The 23,598-nt window shown below is 35.7% G+C and overlaps 1 long non-coding RNA gene across 1 annotated transcript; it reads right to left on the bottom strand.

Moving 5' to 3' along the window:
• Positions 1 to 4,936: 4,936 nt before the first annotated feature.
• On the bottom strand, positions 4,937 to 5,892 carry LOC148011330 (uncharacterized). Its single transcript, XR_015689258.1, has 4 exons — positions 5,835 to 5,892; positions 5,686 to 5,734; positions 5,516 to 5,575; positions 4,937 to 5,250 (listed from the first exon to the last, which is right to left on the bottom strand). It is a non-coding gene; the product is annotated as an uncharacterized LOC148011330 (long non-coding RNA).
• Between the last annotated feature and the right edge of the window lie 17,706 nt (positions 5,893 to 23,598).

Here is a 23,598-nt window from a genome sequence, read left to right as displayed (position 1 = left end):
GGACGTTGGAGTCAGCAGCGAGAGGCGGCGAGGGCACGAATCGAGGCCGGATCGGTGCATCATCTTGGAAGTGACAGCCACAGGACATATTTGGAGGACTTTGTAAGTTTCTCTTTTGTTTTGCTTATTTATTTTTTTGATATATTCTTTGTACTGACAATCATGTTTCTAACAGTTAGCATTTTGTTTTCTTTGCAGCACTCTATTACAAATCGCGATCTGCAAGGCCTTGAGACTCGATATGCAGAGAGGCACGGTCTCAGGGCATTGATCAACCGATTGTATAGACGTGGCGGCCCTGTAAGTCACTCTCATCTTTCTTGTCCGTAGTTACCATGAGATATTTGAATGCATTATTGTATGGTGGATTGATATGTTGTTTCTTTTTCTGCAGAATTCGTTTGATGCTCCTTTGCGGCGGGACGAGCTTTCGGGGGACGAGGATTTGTAGCTCGCCCTTGGATCCTTAGAGCTCACACACCTTTAGTTTTTAGTCGCCTGATCTATGTAGACATTTTCTATGTATTAGTGATATCGTTTCATGATTGTACCAATCGCATTTTATGCGATCATGTATTTATTTCATGTATCAGTTTTATGATTTCAGTATACATTCTTTTTGTTTGCAAGCGCTTTGTATGCAGCAGTGCAGAAACTATTTTGTATGGCTCTCATACAGCACACAGTGCTATATGTGGCAGGGCAGCTTACTCCCCTGCCACAAAAAAAAATTTTCTCTGTTACCGTCGCTATTTGCGTCGCAAATTTACTGCTCGCGTCACTATTGGCATCGCTATAAACATCGCAACTTTACTAGTTGCGTCGCTATATGCGTCGCTATTTGCATCGCTATATGCGACGCATATAGCGGCGATTCTATGGCGTCGTCAATAACAACGCTTTTTGCGACGACGGGGGCAAATTTTGTTGTTTGTATTTTTGTCACTTTAAACGTCGGTATAAGGTCTATATCTTGTAGTGTAAGATCTATTTTAGAGGAACAAAAATTAAAATTAAAAGATATAATAGAAATGTAATAAGAACTATATCATTTAGTGGAAATATTAGCAAGTCATTTCTCTTTTTTTATGTCTTATCGTTTGCTCTTTCATAAATAGCCATCAACAATTGAAACAACTTTGGGTTGCCTCTTTATACTTTCATTTTGAAATTGATAAGAGAAAACAAATAGTTTTTGGAGGTTCGAAATAAAATGCTTTTGTCCTCTCTCTCTTTTCTTTAAAGGAAAAAAATAGAAATATTGACACTAATTTCTTTTTTAATTTGTTCCAATCAATTACGATTTTGATAGATTTTATTACTTGTACAAATGTTGAGATACCAATTTCTTTTTCTTTTTCCTTATTTTTCAAAAAATAAATCTTATTGTTTTTATGTTACTACAATCAATTTGATTCATCCGTATTAGTATTTCGATGGGAAGGAGAAACATTTCCCTTTCGATCTAAAAGAGATTGGGTTCTTACAAATCCAAGATTTAGTATTGCTTTATTCTCATTTCAATTTCTCTTTTTTTCCTTGAAAATATAATTTTTTAATCTATTTTAATTATGTTTTCTTCGCAATCTATAAAGTTGTTGCCTTGGAAAGCAAAGTATTTTTGTTTTTGTTAAGCAGGTTTAGTGGATATTTTTCTTTTGTTTAGAATATGACGAAGCTAGGCCCATGCCTTTTTAGAAACCTCCCTACCAATAAATTAAAACAAATAAAAATAACCAAACCATGACCACAAAATGACAATACCAAGCAGTTGCTTCAAAATCAAAGTGATATGAGGGGCTAAAATAACCATATATTAAAGTATATTATCTTTAAAAAAGTCTTTATAATAACATGAAATCCATAAACCCTAGTAGCTTTTTTTAAAAAGTAAAAACGTGGGAAAGGGATACTCTTGAGATAACATTAGGAGGAGATAGCAAAATGTTTGCATAGTCAAAACCTGGAAGAATCCAAATTAGGGGATTCAACTATTTCATTTGTGAACATTTGTTCGAGGAGCTCAGATAATTTTGTACCACATAGTACTATTGAATAAAACCTAGAATTTAAAAAGGAGATGATGTGTATCAATGTATCACATATTTATATGATCTATATGTACCAGCTCAATCAATCTAGAAGAGGAATAAATCAGTACAAAAATAAATTGTATGTCTCGAATCCATTCCTTGATGAATCCGGAGGGAACATTTGTAAACAATGGAATAGGGAGGGTCCTTATTAACTAAGTACTAAAAGGAGTCCTAGAATCCATTATAACCACAAATTGTACCCTAATGCAGACGTGGATGTGGTCTTTTCACAATGTAGCAATATACACTATGGGCATACCATGTTTCTCACTAGTGCATACTCCCTATGCAATCATAGGAGTAAGAAACATAATATGGCAGGACCATGCATGGACATGCGGCGTGTAAGGATAGATCCTGCATACTCCCCATGCAATCATAGGAGTAAGAAACATAATATGGCAGGACCATGCATGGACATGCGGCGTGTAAGGAAAGATCCAGCAGAGATAGGCTTGGAAGGTCTGTAAAGCGTGTCAGCTCCATTACGGACATCCATGCAATGGATCACCACGTGCGTGTGCATGGATATTCCATGAATGGGGATCTGATATATACTGCTGGATCAGACAGGTCCATCAGAGCGCAGCTGGGAGCCTGTGTACGAAGGGTGGCAAATCGAGTGTCCATGCAGATAACTTGATGCCCAAGTATCTTCCGATCATCCATGGACTGGATACGTATGTATATAAGCAAGGCGCAGACATGCATGCATCTTTCAGTCGAGAGGTAGGCCATCATCATACACCACGTCGATACTACATCTCGGTATACCAAACCACCATGGAATATGCAGGATGCAGGGCATGAGATAGGTTGCCTGCACAGTACAGAGCGTGTTACTGCAAGCGATAATAAGCTATCATGGCGCCATCATCATGAAGCATACTGCGATAGGTTGCTTGCAGTATAATGAATATGCCTAATAGGGATCGAGGGGATCAATCAAATAGGTTTTCGGGGAGGTATAATAATCACGCAGATGTGGCTCATGGGCTTAATATAGGGCTTAATGGCGCATATGGTATAACAGGTAGAGGTTACCAATCCCAGGCTTAATGAGCCCTCCTTGAAATCAAGAGGTTTGATGGCATTGGCTTTTATCTGTGGAAGGACAAGATGCAAGGCATTTTGTTTCTCAAATATTATGATGATTCTCTCTTGGAAACTAAGCATGCAACTCTAGCAAATGAGGATTGGCAAGAAGGTCATTGCATACATTAAAATGATTGTATTAAATTTCAATGATGTACTTACATATATTAAGTGTCTTGATACAGCTTATGTGCTATATGGAAAAAGTTAATTAATCCTTATGAAAATACAACTCCAGTAAATCAAGTTCATCTCATGCGCAAGCTTGTGAACATGGACTTGGATGAGTTAGCATCTGAGCATTTGAGTGCTTTCACATAGATTTTGAGTCCGGTTTTGCAACCTTTCAATGATAAAGTGAAGGTTATTTTCTTGTTGATGACTTTACTTGATAGTTGGGAGGCTTTGGTTGTTTCACTTAGCAACAATATTGGTTTAACCTTTGATGGTGTTAGGGGCTCTATCCTCAATGAGGAGATCAGAAGAAAGTCCAGTGGAGAAAGCGGTCATTCATTCTATCATCTTAGAGGTAGGTCAGAGAAGAGGGGTAATGCAAATGTTGGTATTACAAGAAAGAGCAAGAAAGAAAGAAACATCAGGGAAAGAAAAAGGAGACAAGAAAGATTATGAGACAGCTCTCCCTCAAAAGAAGTTACAAAGGCAAATGTTGCACCTAGTGTGGTCATTAAAAAGCTCTCTAACACTGGAGAGATACTTGTTGCTGCCTCATGGAATGATGTATACATTATGGTAGCAACAAATGATATGCACATCACCAAAAAGGAGGTAATTGATGCCTTACTTTCAGCTCATGATGGGATGTCTCAATCATTGATAGTGGTGAACAGCAGTGCCTCTTTTCATGTTACTCCCCCATTGGAGTCATTTTTTTAATACACTGCAAGTTTTCTAGGCAAAGCTTACTTGGACAACAACTATGCATATGAAATAGAGGTTGTAGGTACCATTCATTTGGTTCTTGAAAATGACCAAGAGTTGATTTTACAGGATGTCTAATATGTACTTGGCATAAAGAAATTTCTATTGTTAGTTGGGCACCTTAATCGATCCCCATATAGGAAAAAAAGAGAATTCCCCATGGAATTCCCTAGTTGAAAATACATATAAGTGGGAAAAGTAAAAACTAGGAAAAATGGGACATTTCCTAGTGATAATAAGTAGGGAATCACGTAAGACCTTTCCTATGTAGGATTCCTACATAAGAAGTAGGAAATATTTCCTACATAGGAAAATACAAAATTTTCTATGTAGGGAATAATTCCTATATAGGAAATATTCGATATATAGGAAAAATTTTCTAGAGGTGATTCCCTAGGTACTCTCACTAGGAAATCTCTCATTTTTCCTATTTTTTACATTCCCTACTTATATGTACTTTCAACTAGGGAATTCCGTGGGAATTCTCTTTTTTCCTTATCACTTTATCTACTTTGCCCTTACTCTTAGACATGCTAATATCAAACAAGAAATTACACAACACATTTTTAACTAGAAAATTATATAGAGAATGTCATCATTTCTAAGTAAGAATCAATAACATACATCTAATGATCAAAATAGATTAAACAAATTAAGACATCAACATCTACTTCTAGCAACCAAAAGAAAAATGAAAATACTTTTAAAGGAGCATAGAACAAAAAACTAATTAAGCAACATGTGTATCTTGATTGTTTTATCCAATATGTTGCAAAGTAATAAATGTTTGAGTAATCCCTCAAATTTCCAATATGTTGAAAAGCAATAAATTCTTAACTCAAAGTAGAAGTTATGCTAAAACTTCCACATCATCTAGACTAAGCACATTGCTATTTTTGTTTAATACAACTTTGCCATTTCCTAGTAGCCAATAAATAATCTCCTTAATCATATCATGACTTGTTGGCTTCTTTGTATCCTTAATCAAGACTCTAAAGCTAGCTTCAATCTTTTTTAGATTCATGTATGTACTCTTTAAAGAAAAGTACATATCATGAATTGTAGACACACCAAGATATTTCAAAAGTATGGTTTCCATGTTCTCTTTTGTCATATTAACCTGCATTGAATAACAAAAAGAGAATAAGTAACTTATTATACTATGTATAGATAATTAAATGACACAAATTATAATATGAAAAGCCATAATTTTAACTACATGACTATTATATATATATATATATATATATATATATATATATATATATAAACTATAAAGCTACCCTTTAAGCATCATTTGAAATGTTAATCTCAAAGCTACAAATTGAACTACATGACTACAGTTATATATATCTAATTAAAATATAAATTAACAATAAAGTTACCCTTTGAGTATCATTTGAAATGTTAATCTCAATGCCTTGGTTTGGGAGATCTTTAAATTCCTAATTCAAATAAAATAAAAAATTTAGATTATGCTTTTCATGTATGACATAAACAAAAATATAAACATTTACATCTAGCATCTTTGGTTCTTTTTCGTTGATATTGGTACCTCGTTTCATGCTCCTTTGTTGCAAAAGATCCTTCATCTTCTCACTTGGCTAGTCAACACGTAAAATTAATAGTTATGTAATAAATCATATCTTTAGTTATTCACTAAACTATGACCCTATTGTTCTCTCACAAACATATATCAAATACCTTCCTCTTTCTTTGACTTTTTCGAGATGTTTCATTAATGTTATCATCTGGATTAGCCTACATTCAAAACTAAAATTAGTAATCACATTAAAAATATTTATATAGAAAAAAAAGTTACATACCTTATCATTGCTTAAACTATGTATACTTTGTTCCAGAGTTTCTTGACATTTAGTTGAGTATATTATTTTGTCTAAACCATGTGACAATAACTTTGAAAAGCTGGCACAATTTTCCATATCAAGTGTCTCATCTTCATTTTCAACATCTTACATTTTAAGTATATAAAGGATAAGATACTGTTAAGAACATGAATCATATGGTCAATCTTAAATTTAATGTAAAGCAAAGAACCTCATCAGATGTATAACATTGAAATTCTTCAAAGCTCTTTTCTTCCTCCACGAACATATTCATCTATGGGAAATGAAAGTTAATGTATAAGTATCTATATAAGAGACATTCTCAAAGAAAGTTATTACTTATGAGCTTAAAAGCATTACTTGCAATGATAAATCAGTTTGCTTGTATTGTTGTCCTTCAAAGAAGCTACTTTCTTCAAGATGCTACATCAACAAAATAAGATCATGTGTATATATCAAATGTCTCCAAAATATATGGAATCAAGTACAAAAGTGATAAACATATAAGATTATAAGATACCTTTTTCAAACCTTGTTCATTTGCAATATCATCCATGCTAGGAATGTATACATCAAGTTGATTAGAATCAATAGTAGCAACATATGGTTCACTCTGCCATCAATAGACACCCCTAAATGAGTATGGGAGAAAAAGAACCAATCCTACACTTATGATATCAAACTTATAAATCATATCATCTTACCATTGATGATGTTATGTCATTTGATACATTTTAAAGCTTATCTACATCATCCACTCCAAGAGATGCTGATAATTCTCTCTATATGTCATAAGATTAATAGTTCAATAACTAAGAATCTACACCTCAAATATTAGGAAAGCCAATTAAAAAAAGTAACAATCAACTTACCTTCTTTAAAAGATCTTTTTTCTTCAAATACTTTCTTTTATCTTGCTTTGTACCCTTCCACCAGTCATATATGTCATTCTCTCTCCATATGTACTCACATCCAATAAACTTCAATGGTAAAATCTCATGGTGATTCTCTGATATGATTTTCATGATATACTCTTTATCCGCATTTTTATAACGTAGATCATCTGGGTTTAAGGATTCAAACCACCTATGTACTCGATGATAATTTTCGAGCATGACAGTGTGTTGACTTTTAAAGTATTCAGCCAAGAGCTTTTTTCCATAAAGTCTACCCTCTTCTCTAAATTTCAACATGGGTGGCCAATAGATATCATCATATGATGGTATGTGTATCACTCCTATTGATACTCAAGTGATCAAATATCATTAGTTAGTATAACCATTTCAAAAAATGACTCATTATCAACATAAGAAAGTTGGTAATACGTGATTCTTGGCTTGAATAAGTGTTAAGGCAAGCAATCTCAATGTCTTCCTTTCTTGCATTGTCTCTTGTGTCATCTTTAGTAACTTGTTTACCTATATATACATAGAGTTAACCAAAGCTCACGATAATACAAGGTTATGAAAATTTTCAATAACACAAAAGAAAGTGATTAGATATTTTGTATCATTTTTTGTCACCAAATTTGTACAAGTTTTTGATCCTTAAAGTTGGTACCTACATCTTGACTTGAAACATTATCGCAAGTAACCTCCTGATCTCCCTTTTTTACATTACCTCTTTTCCCACCTTTTGTTGTTCTTTTATCTATGTTTATATATATACACACAATTACCCAAAGTTTAAATATATGAATAACTATGAACATTTTAAATTAGGCAAAGAGACTAATTAAAGCTAGTTAATCTCAAAATGAATCACCTAATAAAGCAAGATGTAATATACGTACAAATTTAAATTTTTAAAAGTTTAGTAGAAATAAATACATATACTTGTATCGTGATTTGAAGAGACATTAGGGCCAATGACCTCCTTAGCTTTCATTGTTTCATTATCTCTTGTACCATCATTTGTGATTTTGTTACCTTTATTTTATGTACACATAATAAACCAAAGTTTAGAAACATAAGAGACTTGTATTTTTTTAAAAAGAAGTGCTATATCAAACTAAATCACTTAATTTCTTAGCACTTGGATTAGAACACATGAATTAGTAATAAAATTAGGTATAAATTTAGTTATTAGAGTTAGTTACCTTTCACTTCTTCCACAACTGAATCCACAAGTCCAAGTAGTTTGGGATCCTCACTCATCATTTTTTTCAAAAGAGCCATCATCTCTAGATTAGAAGTTGACATGGCAAACCTACATAGGCATGGTAACAATAAGAAAGTGTTTGGAATGCATGTTTGAATATGTAAATTACATTAAGCAATACAAAACAAAAGACTTCAATAAACATACCGTCATAATGTTTGAAAATGTAAATTACATTAAGCAATACAAAACAATAGACTTCAATAAACATACCATCATAACATTGTTGCCTCATGCTCATGCGAACGCCACATGGTAGGTACAATCTTTCTTTTATTGTCAATTGCAATTACTTTTGTTTTGAGTACTTGCCATTGCTTCTTCGTGGATACACATAGCCACCAATCCTTCCAATCTTGATCCTCTATTCTCACTTTCCAAATATTTTCTTGCAAGTGTACATTAGTTAGCCAGCCCACTTTTACTTGCTTCATTTCATAGTGTACTGCTCTTATAATGGCACATTTGAGATCATTTGGCTCACATAAAGCATCTAGATGAGACTTCATATAGACAACATCATTTTCCTCTAGCCAAGGAGGAATGCAACCAATGCAACCTATCTTAATCAAACGTGACCTTGGTCTCAAATCTTTTGTCTCATATGTGATGATATTGTTTCCATGTTGAAGTGGAATAAATTTGTGTAACAATGATTGTATTGGTCTAATACAATCCTATGAAAATGGAACAAAACCATTTTGCAAGACACTCATACCTGTAGTGGTATCCACAACTAGACTTTCATGGCCACTTTCAACCACAATACATTGTCTGTAGTAATAAGCTCCAAAAAATAGTTTCACTTCACCATTGCATTCAAACGAAAAAAATGATGATATGCATGCTTTCCAATGGCCAACATCTATGTCCACTCTAGAGTCTTCATCGCATCTTACCACCACTTTATCTCCCACTTTATAAACTTCTCCCTTTAGAAAAACCTTTTTATATTCTGTCACTGTTTCCACCTCTATGTTGAAGCTATGATGAACATATCTCTTTTCTTCATTAGTTGCATCCCTGCGTCTTAACTTCTTTGCTCCTATGGTTATTCCCTTTGTTAGAGCTACTCTTTTGCATGCACAATCATTAGCCTTTTCTAAAAAACTCCATATTTCTTTTGCTTTCTCCACACATGATACATGCATGAGACTTGATGCATGCCATTCTGGACATTCATCGTACCTATTAGAATCCACCAAGTATCCATCAGGTGGTAGTAAAGCTTTGTGGAGTTCTCTTGACATCCTTTGATACGGCATAAGTCTGTCACGTTGGTCTTTTGTAATATGCATAAATATCCATGTAAAGAATCTTCGTCTTTGGTAGTTTGCATAAGAAATCTCAGTATCTTTGTTATTTGTCTTGATATTGACATATACTGAGACCATACGCTCATAAATATAACACCAGAAAGCATCATGACTACCATGTCGAATAATGTCATCCAAGAATTCTCCAAAACCTACATTTAGTAAGACAAGAAAATATACACGATTAAAGTGAAATATAATTGCTATATAAATAAAGAAACTAAGAAAATAAAAAATATTTATACCTGCAACATGTTCCAAAGGAGCCGAGTTTGATCCTAAGAGCTCCTCATAGCTTACTTTCCATGAACCAAGCAATTCTCTCAAGGTGTCTATATTTTCTCTCGACCAACCATGGTCACGAGTATAGTTGTAAAAAGCATGAGCAATGTCTATCAGAATCAATCCTAGGTCATAGAATACCTTCAGAATACCTTCAATCTCACATAGTACATAAGGCAAACACCATTGAATCCACTTTTGATTTTCCTCAGCCTTGTAGCTCTCACAATACTTACTAGGATATCTTGGCCAGCGACCATAACGAATAGAGTATGGTGTCACTTTAGTGACACGATGTGTTGTCTCATCAATTTTTACTTTCATCCTGTTATCCACAGTCCTTATTAGAGCACATATATATTTTGAGAACAAATTTAGAGCCAAAATATGCATGCAATCATATACAAGGTCCACGGATAAATCAAAGCCATAGAGTTCATATAGTCTCCACAAGCATGATCTACCAGAAAGTCCCACATCTTTCAAAATCTCTTCTCTTTCTGCTTGGGTGAGGGCTCGCTCTGCCATAGTCAAAGAACTAAGCATTTCATTGGTTGATCTTTTAATTGGTCTATATCTCAACTGGAATCTATTTTGATCATACAAGTAACGTCCTGAGCCCTCACCCTCCAAAGTGGCTATTACTTTGTCTCTACGACAAAATGATTGACCACCATCTTTGAAAGATCCAATCTTGCACTGAGCTGGATGGTCTCCAGTTACCATCATTAGCATAGCACGTGCAATGAATCTTCGACTAAGAGAATTTTCATGCCCAACAATCTGTGTGACTGGATAATTGAAGTCTACTTCAAATCCATCAACAAGTAGACTTTATAATTCATCTATCAATGGCTGCATGAATATGTGAAAGAGTTTACTAGAGCTTCCAATAACTTTTTTGCAACTAAATGGAATAAATAAAACCGGTATAACTCCAATAAAGGAGCTATTTCCAACATTGAGAATTTTGATTTCAACAACTCCACAATTCTTCTGGGTTGTCTTTGAGGCTTGGAATCCATCCCAATGTAATAACAAGGCGAAATTGCGTGGATCACCCTATTTATCACAAAACACACCACATTTTAATAACCTATATCAAATTTCATTTATATTAATTAAAAAGATAAGCATGATAATAAAGTGTACCTTACAAATCCTTTTGTACCCATGTATGTGAGTTCGACATGATTTGCAGATAAACTTGTAGGCACTCTCAATATCATCCCATGAATGATCAAGCAATGGCGACCTTTGGGCAGAAGGCCAAGCTGTATAGACTTATTTGCAATGCATGTTATTACATATCAATGGAAGCTCAAAGTATGATTCAGGATTCCAAAAATCATTTACACTTTTGCATTTTGTACCATCCCAAAACTCATTTATTGTAGAATCACAAAGTGTATTCTCCTGTATTAACCATTTGTTTTTATTTCTCCACATTTCCAACAATTCATGGCATAGAGTTCTACTTCGTTAGTAGACGCAATTGTTCTCTAATGGAGACATAGTCAAAAGAGAGCATATCTTTTCTCGGTAGAGAACACTTAGAACACTTTTCACAACATTGTGAACAATCACGCTTTAACTTCTTCCTTCCTCCTTTTCTGGTGTTACACAAGCATTCAATTGTGTCTCTAATGTAGTTATCCTCCTTGCTTGGCTGATAAAGCAATGGTGCATGAATAGAGCTCTCACTTCCTTGGCATACCCTGTAACGTTGGGAGTTAACCATACCTAGCCGTGTGAACATGATACCAAGTTTCTCCCAACAAGTAGGAATATTTATACCATTCAAGTCTCCATCCCATGTGTTAGGCATTTGCACTAGTAGTTTGGCCAAGCTTGGCATATATATATTGTCCATATGTGCTTGGGGGGGATTAGAACTGACCATATCACCAAAAAGAATTTTAAGCATTTTATCTTGAAACTCAATTGAAGCTTGATGCTCATCCCAAAGTGCTTGCAATTGAATTATTCTTTGAACGATTTTTTCAAATAAAGATGGTTCAACATCATCCATATCGAACGCTTCATGTTGTGGTTCCACCTCATTATCCTCCCTTTCGTCTAAATTTTCAATCTCATCTGATGGGTCATTATGGACCTCATCTCCCATGTCATTATGCTCTAGTAGAATGTCATCTTGTGGTAGTCCTTGAGAGTCACGTAAACCAAGATTAGTAGTGAGACTCTTAAATCTTTCCTCAATTTTCATGTGTCTTGCATATGTTGAGTGAGGAACCATACGTCCACCTCCACAATATGTTCTGCATGTACACCACAAACACCTGCGTCTAGGCAAAGAGTGAGATGATGGTTGATCCATAGGAGGGTTATCTTCACTCATAGGAACATCATTGTTAGAGGCATTTTGACCTTCTTGATGAGCCAGAACTGATGAATGTATTATCCCATTCATATCCTTGCGACTGTGTGCATAATAAGTTTGTCTAGTAACATTCTGATAACCAAGAGTTGAATGCCTACACTTATAATTGCATTGACATCTCCTTAAATTATTCATTATGGCTTCCTGAAACATAGACATAAATAAACAATAATCAATCTATATATTAAAGTTACATATCAAAGGTGAAAGATTGATATGCTAAAACATATAGAAAAGTTGATTTATACTTTAGAAAAGATAAATACTTCTCAATAAGTGTATGAACTTAAAGCACATAAGTGTACGAACTGATTCATATATGAAGCCAATTAGTAGTCCGTCACAACAGTTATCCCTTCTACGTGTGGTTTTACAATCTTCTTTATCCACACTTATGAAATGACATATTCATATTGGACTAGACTAGGAAAACTAGAGATATGGTCAGAAACACAAAGATCAGTCCATATGGGGGCCAATTTTACTTAGCACTAGGAAATGTAAAATACTGACAAGCATTGAATTTGAGGACAAGTCAACATTATTTTATGTGATAACTAACCATGAAGACCATGACCATCATCTACAAGTAAAGCACAACTATACCAAACATACAAGTAGGTTGATACATCTCAAAGAGAGTGTATCTCATATTATTAGATGCAAGAAAAGTGGAATTGGTTAGGAAACTCCACCAAATAGAAAACTTGATGAGGAAAACTTGACCTACGACATAGATAAGTAAGGAATGTGAAGAGTTAGTAACCCAGGAGTAGACACCATATGAACAAAAGAAGAGTATCCCATGAAAGATTTACATAAAATCAAGAAAGACACAAAGTGGATTGGTGAAGGATGCATAAAATTAGGTCTCTAACAAGATGGATATACAAGAAGCTACTAAAATCTCAAGTCTACAATGAAGGAAACCACCAAAAGCCAAATGTAAAGACCCCTATTGAAAAAGAACTTGTGGAAAAAACCACACTAACAATGATACTAGGATTTTTTACAACCCTAGAAAGAGTAAATCTAGTTACTCAAGGCAATCTCAAGCATAACTTTATATATGTGACATCATGTTTTATTGGTTCACAATACCTCTTATGCTATTAGGAGCTTCATGATATGATAGATCCCTCGCCCAACACTAAATGACTTGTAAGTGAGATGTGCCTTGTGCCACATTACTTAAGATAGCTAGGTAGATAGATAGGAAATACATAAATAGAGAAAGAGGCACATGAAGATAGAGAAAATATACATGCATGTGTGAAAGAGACCTCATGCTTTTACTAGCTTGATCAGCAAAAAGACAATAATTTCCTTGCAAAGCATCCCACCAAAAGTTTCATACATTTAAGAGCTTAGAAACTACAATTTGGTTTATAAATCCAAGTGAAATTTACACAATATTCTTAGTGAAAATGATATTGACCCCTATCTAGGTTATAGTTGTTTCCTATGTTTAATTGGTATGTTTGGTATAGTTGTGCTTTACTTGTAGATGATGACCATGACCATGAAAGTACTCCTAGCAACCTACTACAAATCAAAACATATCGCAAGACTTATTTACAAGTATTCATTCTAGTATGAATTAAGGGAGGGGAGGGAGGGGGGACAGGTGAAGGGGAGAGTGAGAGAGAGAGAGAGAGAGAGAGAGAGAGAGATACCTCGGCGTCACACAGAATGGCGATCAGTTCCTTGGCCTTCTTGAACAGTCCGGCTCTACGCGCGCTTGTTGAAGGCCACGATGTTGTGCACAGTCGCATTCTCAATCCGACACAGCTCCACCTTCCCACAACCCATCTTCCGCGTCCTCTTCTAATCCAACTAAAAATATTTTGACAATATTGATTCCCATCGTACATCGCTTCTGATCTGAATCTTTAATATTAAATCTTTGAATAGGCGCCTATATATTGATGTCAAAAGGATGACGTGTTGCTGGATACCTGCACGCTGTGGGAGCTCCAGCTTGTTCTTTTTAGTAAGGGCAACAGTGACTGGGAAGGTGCGCCCTGCACCGACGGCAAGCTCAGCGAACTGGGAAGGTGCGCCCTGCGCCGACGGCAAGCTGTACTGCGACTGGGTGGATCAGAGGGGCGACGGCAAGCTCAGCAACAACTGGGAAGGTGCGCCATGCCCTGACGGCAAACTGTGCGACTGGGTGGATCAGAGGGGCCCCCTGCTGGCCGCCCCGCGTTGGTATATTGCCTCCAACGGGTCAGATCCTCCCGGAAGGCGTGCCGCCTTCAGCTAGATCAGTTCGTGCCCGTCGGTCGCGGCGGCCCCTTGGGCCTGTTTAATCGAGCTGAAAAGTAAGCGCCCAGTTCCGTGACGGTTGGATGTATGAAGTAGTTTGATCGTGTTTGATTTCTGAACAAGACGTCGTGCAACGAGTAGACAGTATTTCTGCAATCAAGAATGAAGATGCAGGCCCCATCCTGCTGGGTGTGGAAAAGAGGCAATGTAGGCGATGAACAGGAGCTATCTCAGAAATTAATCATGGTTGCCTACCTGCACTAGCTGCTCCTGGACTGACGACCTTGAAAGCCCCCTCCTCTATAGAAGCCACAGGCAGTATTGTAGATGAGTAATGACAACAAAGTGAGAGGATTAGAGGATAGGCAGATGAATAGTGACGATACCATAGCTCAAAGAAACCTCTCTCTCTCTCTCTCTCTCTCTCTCTCTCTCTCTCAATATTGGTTGAGTTATAACACATCTCCCTCAAAATGGCGGCAAAATGAACGTTGCTACCAACCCTACGCATGCATACTAAAAGCACATTAAACCCCTTAATAATTTAATGAAATACATAATGTCTCCCCCTTTTTCATTCTATTATTAGACCTTAATAAAGGATGCATCATCTTGCATATGTACATATGCAGTTATGCCACCAAGTCCATTTGACATTGGAATATGTCTTTGTCGGGTTGAAATAAAATCCACCATAATCTCATAGCCGCTAATCTCTTAGCCATGCAAAAGCACGTGACGTATTTAGTCCTTCCCCCCGGTCCCCAAACATTTGTGTAGCAGTCCCCTTGGATCAAATATAAAAGTAATATTACTCTCATCAAGCTCACCAATAATGAAAATTAGATTTTGGTGTTTCTTGGTAAAAGATTACATTTATATAATGGATCAATGTTTGATACCTACATGCTTACACAATGTAATTCTATATTGGATTTTGATGTTTCTTCTTTTACATTGCACATGCTAAAAAGAAGAGTCTTCACCCTTTGGAGATTCTAAAAATAGGCAAGTAGCTTGTAATCAGAGTCATCATCATCAATGTCATGAAATTCCAACTATAAAATGCAAGTGGCTCCTCACAATCTCATGAATCATGTCATTAATTTTGGTGAACATACGCTTAGTGTTTTTTGTAACAAAGTAACGATCTCAAGTCCTCTCTTAGATTTGAGGAGCTTTGAGAAAGACAACACAGAAGTTTTTATAGAGGAGATTGGTATGTACATTATAAAGTTGACTTATACTCAGAAGACAAAGTTCATTGCTAGATGTCATCATTAAAGTAGAAACAGATGAGTGGTTGCAAAAGAGGAGGCATTTTGAAAATAAAATTAACTTTGGATACTTTTCAATGTTTTTAGCCTCCTCTTTGCACTATATAGAACTCCACTAGATCCTCTAAAACTTGTGGATGAACTCAATTGTACTACTAATAAATTTAAAACTAAAAAATATTACTTTCCCTATTGTGTATTATGGAGATGTCATATGTGTTGGGTGAAACGATGATGATGAGGCTACTTACCTAAGTGCCAAATAATTTATTCGTGCAATAGAAGCCATAACATCTCAAGAAAGTGCAATTCTTCCATTAGTAGTGTCCAAACTAGTAATATAAGGTAGCCTATTTTGGTTTAAATTTTCTTTCCAATCAAAAGCACCCTCAATCCAGGATTCCTCTTGAATAGTGGTTTTCTCTTTTGTGAAGATCCATAGCTTGCCATGTGACTTTAGATGCATTGGTACCAATCTATTTTCCCCAAAACAACCCTCTTCTACTTGCGAATTAATCATTCAGACCGGCCCTAGTTTCGATGGCTACAACCCTACTTGCTTTTTGTATGAAATTACTACCGCAACACTTTATAAACCAAATGGAATCAATTTCTATCTTCAAACCTTATGGAGGTGATTGAAAGCAATCATGGTGGTGTAGGTTCAAGCTCCCGGGTGAGTGAGTCTTTGCCTAGATGCCCTCTAGACCTCTATTATAGGGTTCTTAGAAGGATTTGAGGTCCAGCAAGTCAAGGGGGACTAATTACAATCTTGAGGGACAAACATAATGATATATTTTATCTTTCATGCGATGATCAATGAATGTGATGCAAGTTTGAATCATGTCACATCTCACATCTAGAAAGCCATCAACTAGGGAAAATAGTATGATGAAATTAAAACCATTCATGATATGAAAATCCTATAAAGAGGTTTTTCTCTCATGTTGTTGTTTGTCGATTTTTTTTGGGATTATTTTGCAACTTTCACCAACATCTAACACAACCTTACATCTTCCAATTGGCACACCACAACTCAAGTGTGAGTAATTGTTGGGAAATTTCTAAGGCAATTATCTTGATTCCATTGTAACTCAAGAGACTCCTCAACATTCAGAATTCTTTGTATTTTGATTTCTTTCCCAATTGTTGGGCCATTGCTAAGGAAATAATCTTGACTATAATAGCTTTAGCTATTAGGATATCCCAAGATGTTGGGCCTATCCACCACAAATCTACTAAAGTATGGTAGGTTGCCACCCAATTCTTTATAATGATAGCCCATAGTTGTTGTGCATCCAACATGTTAAGTAGTTGAAACACCAAGAAATATGTTCCCTCTTTTGGTTTCATTATCCAAGTCCTTTTGACCTCTCAACTATTAAAAACTCCCATGCTACAACATGCTATCAATATTTGTTTCCTTCATGTTTGAGTTAGTCTCCATATTAAAATCCATCCTAGCTGACCTACATATTTGAATTTTAAGTTGACCATACTTGCATTGTCACCCCTCATGCCAATCTTAGGAGTTAGGTACCTCATTTCTTGAAAAAGTTTTGAACCTCCACATCATGTGCCTCAAAAGAGCATCCCTCTTCTTATATTCCCACATTACAAATGCATAGTTGTTGTGCATCGAACCTCTTAAGTAGTTGAAACACCAAGGAAACAATGATAGCCCATAGTTGTTGTGCATCCAACCTCTTAAGAATTTGAAACACCAAGGAATATGTTCCCTCTTTTGGTTTCATTAATCCAAGTCCTTCTTTTGACCTCTCAACACTTAAAAACTCCCATGCTACAACATTCCATCAATATTTGTTTCCTTCATGTTTGAGTTAGTCTCCATTTTCAAAGCCATCCTGGTAGACCTTTATTTGAATTTTAAGTTGTCCATACAAATGGCAAGAGGTTGAAAAATTGCTAAAGGTTCAAATAAGAAATATACGCCTCAGCTATCTATATCAGTAAAAACATGCAAAAAATTGGTTGTTGAATATATTGTATGCAAATCAAGAGCAACTATACTGACAAAATTGCCCACTTCTCATCTCCTTTCTTCCTAGAAAATTAAATTGGATCCGAGAGCACATAATCTACCTTCAATAACCACCAATACCTTTCATGGCTTCATTAGCACATGAAACCCGATGGGATCCATTTTCATCTCCTAACGCTATAATATTGAAGTAATTGAGGCACGCTTGAGAAACCACATAGGCACAAGGCGTCCAAAAGCTCACATGCCATAACCAGAATCAAACTCTATTCCTATTTCACACACATCCATTTTCTCTCTCTGTGATGTATTTTGATTGGTGTAATTCAATTTTATCTGTGGTATCTTTGATAACTATATTGCATGAGATGTATTCTCATCACCATATTGGGATTGTACTTTTGATCATTGTAAGTTGGATTTAAAGATTTTAGTCCCCCACAAGACAACAAGTGTGATTTATGAATAGACTTGGAATGGTGCTTTGTCTAATCTTGGATAGATGTACTAGGTTATGAATAGACTTGGAATGGCACTCTGATGGCTAGACATACTAGGTTATGGATGTAAAGAGCCAAAGCTGACTTGTGGACCTCATCACCTTGAGGAACATTGTTGGCATAGGAAGGTTTCATAAATGCCCAAATGAACAAACACCTTAGAATGCATAAACCGAAAGAAATGAAAGGCGGATCAACATGATTTTGGTGCTCTTGATTTCAAATTTGTTTGGATGCTTGCATCATGCATTTGATCGGTGGTAATGGCTAGCCACTCCTTTTTGTGTACTATAGAAAACTATCCACTCACCTCCTGCTTGTCAAATTTAGCAACACTATGATAGTTCTATCCCCCGTTGAATAATTGCAACCTCAATTAACAGCTTTGTTGCACACATTTGTCCCTGAATGAATATGAAATGACCCTTAGCTATTCTAGAGTATTGATCCAAATGGCAAACACTTTTGTCTTAATTTGTATGGTTAGGTCCCTTACAAATTACATGGAAATAGCTCAAAATGGATGTTTTCTAACATCGTCACTCTAGAATGAGTTGTGATAAAGAAGTAAAAGTGGAGTTCTTGTCTATGGCTAGGGCCCCACCCAAGCTTATAATGCCACCCTTAAATTCATTTGGATAATTTTTCTATAAGAATTACTTAAGAGTGTAACTCCTCCTCTCTAGGGGCCTCTAAAAGTTGGTCCATAAGGGGCCTTACTAGGAGATCCCAAGGTCTTTGAATTATCTAGAGTATACAACATATGTGTCCTGCTATTTTAAGAACTACTAAAGGAAGATTAAGACTCTTGGACACATGTTATCACTATGGCACTCAAAGGCAAGTGTCATCTTGCTCATTTAAAGAAATTATACAAATACCAACATTTTCTCCTAACAAGAGTAATAGGATATCTAAAATTTTTTGGATCATTTCAACCATCTGGTCATTAGTGGAAACACTATAACTATTCAAAATCTTGATGGTTTCTCATCCAAGGCTCATAGGGTGCTAAATCAAGATTATGTTTACATTGGCATGTCCAAGCTTGCAAGGGTGAGTATTTTACTATTGTTCTTAAATTAACCATGATTTGTAGACCAATTCATGCAAGGAGTGCATGAAAACCTATAAGGTTTTTAATCCAAACATTGCCATGTGTGCCATTATACAATATCCTATGTCTGCAAGAAATATTAAAACATGTGCATTAAATGGTTACATCATCCAAAAAAGTTAGAGAAAAGAGAGTAATATTGCACAAAATAAGTATGTAACTACTTGGTTTGAGGCCTCCTTTTTTCTGCAACATGGTGGTCATTTCCAACATTTAGTGCTAGGATAAACAAGCCCACAACTATATTTAGATATGGCCTTTTGACTAAAAGTGAAGAGGCTTGCATGTGTGTGTATCTATGTGCATGTGTGTGCATGTGCACACATGTTCGTGTGTGTATGTGTGCACGCATACATGCAAACAGGTGCATGCAACATGTTCGTGTGTGTGTGTGTGTGTGTGTGTGTGTGTGTGTGTGTGTGTGTGTGTGTGTGTGTGTGTGTGTGTGTGTGTGTGTGTGTGTGTGTGTGTGTGTGTGTGTGTGTGTGTGTGTGTGTGTGTGTGTGTGTGTGTGTGTGTGTGTGTGTGTGTGTGTGTGTGTGTGTGTGTGTGTGTGTGTGTGTGTGTGTGTGTGTGTGTGTGTGTGTGTGTGTGTGTGTGGGGGGGGGGGGGGGGGGGGGGGTAGAAAATCTAGGTTCACCTCCATATGGTTACTTTCAATTTCATTAATTTTTATATTGTGTTTACGAGCTAGATTAAAGCTTGAATTTCTTATAATTTCCTATACATTGAATTTTGAGAGAAGGTAGAAAAATCTCTATGTACTTAAAGTTCCCTACTATTACAATTAGGAAGTGTCATTCTTATATAATTATTTTATATAGGGAATTTTGAGAGAACATAGGAAATCTTCGTAGTGACCTATGTTTCCCTACAAGGAGAAGTAGGGAATTACGTTCATGTATACTCTTATATAGGAAATTTTAAAAGAAGGTAGGAAATAGTCTATATTAACCTTTAATTCCCTACTATAAGATGTGGGGAATCTCATTCCCTAGTTTTATATAGGGAATACATGCATACACACACAGGAAAAATTGCAACATTTCCTACATTTCACAAGATTTCCTATATAGGGATTGATTAAAAGTCCCTTGTGCTTGTCTGCATGTAGAACGTAATCCATGGTCTTTGAGGCAAATATTCCACATAAACAAGAGAGCATAGAAGTGAGTGCTTGTTAGCATCAACATTTTAATCATTATTATAATGCTTTTGCTAGTGGGTGTATATGTGTATTTTTCTACAATTTTACATGTGTGTGATTTTTGGTTTAATTTCCTTTACATGTGAGTGGGTGTGTGTGAGAATGTGAAGCTAGATAATTCCTATTCAAAACCATAGAAGGTAGGAAGTAATTGTAGGTACTAAAAATATATATACAGAGAGAGCCATTAGAAAAGGAAAAGGCAAAAGTGTGAGAGAGTAGCTATATAAATTGAGAATCTAGTATGTGTTTCAAAAATTGTAAGGGACTCTTATGTAATTTCTAATTTATGATGAAAGAGAAAAGTAGATAAGCCAAGCAAGTGAATACTCGGAAAAGATAAAAACATATGGATGTTATTGTTCCATGGTCTGATGATTATGAGCTGCTTTTACACAAACAATAACCCATCCATCCAGTGTGAAAGCCCACCCAAACTCATACTTTATAGGACAAAGACACTATGGGTGGCAATTATGGCCTACCCATGTGTCATAGTATAGGTCCCATAATACACACCTTTAGCTTTATCATGGCAAGAAGCATTTGTTTGTCAAGTTTGAGTAGAGAATATTCCTAGGATAACGTGTCCATAATTAGCTTCCAAAGTCCAGCTTTTCAAAATTCATTTTTTGTAAAGCTCTTTACAAGTGCTTGAATGTTTTATACGGCCACACGAAAGCTTGAGTGAAGCTCGATTTGTGATATAATGACCTTGTGGGCCCAATTAGTTGGTCTATTTACTAGTTCGTAAGGTATACCTCTTACAAATGAAAGGGAGTTTCTTCTTTTTGTCATAGGACTTTAAAATGAGTAACCAATTTTGCATGATAGTTCCATATTTAGGAAATGAGTTGAGATGGAGATGAAATGCCCCAATTCAAAGGAAAAGAATTTGTTTTTGATGAAGTAGAGTTCTAGATGAGTCTCTTTATAGATGTTAAAGGGGGAGAAAAGATTGTTTCTCAAAAAAAAAATAGCAGGTTAGATACATTGATCATCAGTAGATCATATCATAAACCCAAAAGTGTGAGCAAAGTGTTTGAGAATGTCATGCCTACTCGCTTGCATTAGGTAGTTGCAAAAGTTGTATTCAAATAGCAAGAAACAAGTTGTAGGGGTGAACAACTAAACCCCATTGGAATACCATGAATTTTCCTTTTAATTTTTCCACTTAGTGAGAAAAGTGTTGTTAATAATCTAGGAATTGAGATGTAGACAACCTTTTGGTGACAAGGAGGGATGTTGTTGCAACTTGTTTTTGTTAGTCCAGAGGCAAGTGTTCATGTGTATACAAAGGAACTTCTTTCTTTCTTAAATATCCCAGTATTGATGGTGTTGATAACATTAATGAGTCCACGTTCATCATTATCTAAAATATTCTCGTGACATTTTATAATGTCTACTAAAAAAGTATTGAACATATTATCTCATAGATTTATAAATGTATCTTGGCTTGAATCAATGATCCAAAATCATTGGATAGTCATTCCAATAAGTATTGCCACTTTTTTATTTAATTTTAAAGCACTTAAGAGCATCATTACTTCTTTGCTAGGAGAGAGGACATGAGTTAGCAGTTGGGTATATTGCATGTATATGCAGTTGGTTGCATTGGTAAACCATGTGAAATCATTCTTGTGAGCCTCAAAAATACCCATCAAAAAAGGGTAATCTGAGGCTACCAGGTGTGCGAGGTATATTCAACTCTTTAAACTCATTGAGTGTAGCAGAACAAACAAAGATCTCATCCAAAGGACAATCTTGAAAGTCGTTATCTTTAAAATGCCATATCGCTTTTGAAAGAATGAGGTGTTTGTAGAAGAAAGAGGAGTTGTTCAAGGCCTTATCTATGCTAGCAACATAGAAGTCTTTGACAAAGCGAGTCAAGTTTATATTGTTGACATTATCCATGCCTTGTCAATGGAGTCTACTGCAATCAAGCTCTAATGAGAACTGAAAACAATTATATGCCAATGATTTAGTGGAATAAAATCTCTTGGCATAGGTCTTAAATTGGCTTAAGTAAATATGTTTGCCAAGCCTTAATATGTCCAGGTATTCACAAAATCCATCAAGAAGTGATCCCAAAGCTTCATTAGCATCAAGGATTTTGGGGGGAATATGGTCAAATCCTTTAGTCAATAGACACCTAAGATCTTTTTGAGAAGCAATGATGATATTGGTTGTACCAACACGGTTAGAATCCATAACATAAAACTAAGCATCATATTTGTGGTAGCTACAAAAGGATGGCAAGGATTACAAAATGTATCTTGGGGTAGATAGAGCATATCTTTGCGGGGCGAATTTTCCAACTAAATATAATGTTATCAAAAAGAGATGTGAGATAGGCTAGCTAAGCAAAAAGAAAAACTTAAAGTAGTTAATGGACTTAACAAAATCTAGAAGCCAATTGCAATATGTACAATGGATGGTTTTTGCCTGAGACTTTGAAACTGGGATAGTCTTTCTAACACAACTAAGTTTGGTAATAATCTATAAATTAATCAAATATCAATCGTTTAGCAATGGAACTACAATTTCCATCAACACATCTTTACTTTTTAGATTTTGGGAGGTACTAGAGTTGCTATTGGAGGCATGTCCTGCAATATATGTAGTTCAAGTGCCAAAAGAAATTTAGCATGTATTGCTCTTGAGGGGGGCGATTGCTACCACGAGATGGACTTTGTGTGCTACACTAAGAGATACTAATGTTGGAGGGATTAGGGTTCTTGTTGTTGTTGTTGAAATATTTCTCAATAAGACTAGCACCATCCGTTTTGATGTTGCCAAGTAGACTTTGACTATTCTTATTAAGCATGATATTCTTTGCCATGATGAGAACCATTTCTTGAAAATAAGAGAAGACTAGTGACACCACAATTGCATCATGTGCCTCAAAGGCCACCCATTTGAAGAAAAAGTATAGACCCTCTAAGTGTTTTATCTTGAAAGACTATGTAAAATGCTACGTATGATGAACCATAGAGAATGTTCAAATCAAAGAATTGAGTTGTTTTTGCACTCTATCTGTGTCCAACAAAATCAATGTTGGGTGTAAAATCCCCTCATCTCCATGTAAAGT

The sequence above is a fragment of the Lygodium microphyllum genome, chromosome 28, assembly GCF_053477565.2.
Source record: "Lygodium microphyllum isolate KBCC chromosome 28, Lygodium_microphyllum_v1.1.10, whole genome shotgun sequence".
In the NCBI taxonomy this organism is placed as follows: Eukaryota; Viridiplantae; Streptophyta; class Polypodiopsida; order Schizaeales; family Lygodiaceae; genus Lygodium; species Lygodium microphyllum.
This window is presented reverse-complemented; position numbering and strand designations above follow the sequence as displayed.